The following is a 3,220-nucleotide window of genomic DNA, read 5'->3' as shown; positions in this document are numbered from 1 at the left end:
AGTGGGAGTGCTGGTGCTGTGAGTGCTACTGGTGGTGCAGTTGCTGATGGGGTGGATGGTGGTGGCGTGCTTGCTAGTGGGCAGCTTTTGGAGTCTCTTCCATTGTAAGAAGGAGAGTCCAGTCAGCACCAGCCAAGCTCTGACCCTAAACCTGCTCGGAAGAAACGTGTGGAGAAGCCACGTAATCCTCGCTTCAATGACCAGGAAAATACAGCTCTTGTCACTGGCATTCTGGAGCACTATGACAGTATATATGGACATTTACTAGGTAAGTGTACCTTTACATTTATTATTCAAATATATGTGATCCTAGGTCATCTGAGTTTTGTTCATATGCAAAGATGGGTTCACAATATCTTTCTATGTTAATTAGTCTGGAAACACAGCTTTTTATCATGCCTTACAAGGACAACTAAACACAGGCGGTCAATTTGCCATAACTGCATACAATATGAATGCAACCTTGCTTACATGTATAGGTTTAGTAGTGAATGCTCATGTGCTTCACATATTACACATAAAACAGCATGTTTGCTATCTCTTGGAACAGCTAGAAGTGTAGGAAACTGGTGCTTCTATTATTATTAATTTACCTCATATATTTTATATGTTTTTCAAGGGCGGACAAGTTCAGCAAGCAGAAAAGAAATGTGGGACACAATAGTCATTGGTGTCAATGCATGTGAGAATCATGTGAGGGACAAGCGGAATTGTCACAAGAGATTTGATGATATTAGGTCCAAATTGAAAAAGAAAATACAACACCAACGCGTGCATGCTACTGGCACTGGAGGTGGGCCGACACCACAACGTCTCATATTAAGTCCATTGGAGGAGCTGCTTCGGGCAAAATTACTTCCCGTCGTCGTGGAAGGCTTACCTGGTGACCGTGATATAGGAATTTACCCCTCACAATTTCCACCAGGTGAGAAATATTACTGTACTAGGCGTGTCGTTGCTTACAGTTATTTTGCATAGTTACACTGCTTTTTATACTGTCTTCACAATATAAGCATACCTGCATCTATATATGTATATGTCTGATTCTGTATATATATATATCTCAAAATAGACATATATGTTGTAGTCCTACTAAAAGCAGTAACTAATATAGCACGTGCCATTGTGTGCTCATTTACATGTGAATTCCCAAAATGCATTGCTGCAGTGGAAGCAATTGATGGTGGGCGAAGATGGGGAACAACAGGGTAGTACACATGTGTAACACATGTTAATGAGAAATTATTACTAGCTACAGGTATAGAACATAAATATGTATAATATTATTGTGTATTTTATTTATTTTACTCCGACAAACATGACATTACTGCCTATTTTAAGCATGCATCAAATATATTGCATGCAACGGCCTACAAACATCACTTGCACTAACACATCTATAGTTGTTTATGAAAAGGTCCATTTTTGCTTTAAGTCATATACAGACAGCATAATGAGGCACACGTATCATATGTTATGTCATTGTTTTCATAACTTAAAAACTGCACACGACTATTTAGCTCATCTACCATTGTGTTAAAGCAGCTGCAATTAATATCTCATCACAGCATACACTTCAACAGAGGGGGTGGGGTTCAGCACACACACTAATTACAGCCTCATTTTAGGGTCAACTTAGTTCACACCATTTTCACCTGTTTCAAGTAATTGAAAGGTGTGGCTGATTAGGCTTTTTGGGGAAGGGAATACCGTTCTTACAACCTGACTAGCACAACTGAAGTTAATCACACTCATTTGAAAGCTTCACTTTAGCTACTAAATGCCCCAACAACTCATTACTTATCAAAGCGTACGTCACACATTAGTTCACTCATATCTATAATTGAACTACTATCAACGACACATTATCACACACTGCATGTCTTGTCTTGTTGAGTGACAGCCACATTCAGGTGTGCCACATCTTATATTAATGTACCACAAATATCCTCTACCAAAAACAACACTTTTTGCAATATGACCACCTTCATGATAACCATTGTGAATGGTCATCTCATGATAGTTATGTACATTATGATACTGATATCACTACGCAACATATGATTTTTATGTACAAATTTAATCTATTTATCCTCACGCATTACTGCAGAAACATAGTATGTTTTATGTTAGGGAACTCAAAAGTTCTAAGTACGCAGGCATGTACATTGTTATTACAACTATTTATGTTCACTTTCACACACACATTTTGGGTTAAGGAAATGATGCTGTTAGGTACTCATAAATACAGAACATACAATAACTGTTTATTCAATATTTACACATGTAAATGTAAAACTTATGTTATTGTTATATATAGTTGCCCCTGAAGGACATGTGTCACCTGAGACTGAACAAGTGTCTTCACCTGGGTCAGCCAGCTCAACACACCTAGAAGGTGAGTGTATCAGTTGGTGGCCATATAATATGTGCTCTTCTATATGTTATGTTGTCATGTTCATTATTTGTTTTGCACATCTTCTTTAAATAGGATTACTTAGTGTCAGTGAAAATGAAGTGTAAGCCAACTTGTATTGTGTTAGTGATGTTAACTATCATGTAGGAGTTGTGAGTTTACAGCAAGTTTTCATTCACTCATATTTCATACTGAGTCCAAACATTATTCTTAAGTCAAGGTAGTTTTTAATGTGAGGTTATAAAACGTATGGAAACATGTTAGTTGTTACTTATGACACAGTACAATTACATAGTAACACAGCAGAGATTAACATGCCATTTGATAATGTGTACATTTATTTGTAGAACATGATGAAGAGGATTATGATGATGATGATGATGATGCCGCCGCCGCCGCCGCCATAGACACACAAATACAAGCAAGTGACCATGAAGAGGTTCCAATTGAAACTGTTTTACCGCCAAATCGTCCAGCAAATACCACATATGATGCAATTGTAGCTTCTGAGGGAAAAATTGTGGAAGCAGAAAATCGTCGCCATTCTGAAATGATTACAGTGCTGGAAAGGATGATTGCACTGCAGGAAGAAACAGTTTCACAATTGGCACATCTCCACAGAGTCTTCATTGAAGTGCCTAAACAGTTGCAAAAAATCAACACCTCATTCGAAGCATTAGTTGTTCAGCAAACACAAGCTAATTACTGGAGAATGACTAATGTACCACAATTCAACATCAACACGTCACAGGCAGGATCCTTACATGCTGGGCAGTTTTCACCACATTCATCTGATCTTCATTC

The 3,220-nt window shown here is 38.0% G+C and overlaps 1 long non-coding RNA gene across 1 annotated transcript; it reads left to right on the top strand.

Annotated features, from left to right (window-relative positions):
• The first annotated feature begins 698 nt into the window (after positions 1-698).
• On the top strand, positions 699-2,894 carry LOC142488637 (uncharacterized). Its single transcript, XR_012799550.1, has 3 exons — positions 699-925; positions 2,321-2,398; positions 2,764-2,894. It is a non-coding gene; the product is annotated as an uncharacterized LOC142488637 (long non-coding RNA).
• Positions 2,895-3,220: the final 326 nt, after the last annotated feature.

Source organism: Ascaphus truei, chromosome 2, assembly GCF_040206685.1.
Source record: "Ascaphus truei isolate aAscTru1 chromosome 2, aAscTru1.hap1, whole genome shotgun sequence".
Lineage (NCBI taxonomy): Eukaryota > Metazoa > Chordata > Amphibia > Anura > Ascaphidae > Ascaphus > Ascaphus truei.
Note: the sequence above shows the minus strand (reverse complement) of the source record. Positions and strands in the feature narration are given on the sequence as shown.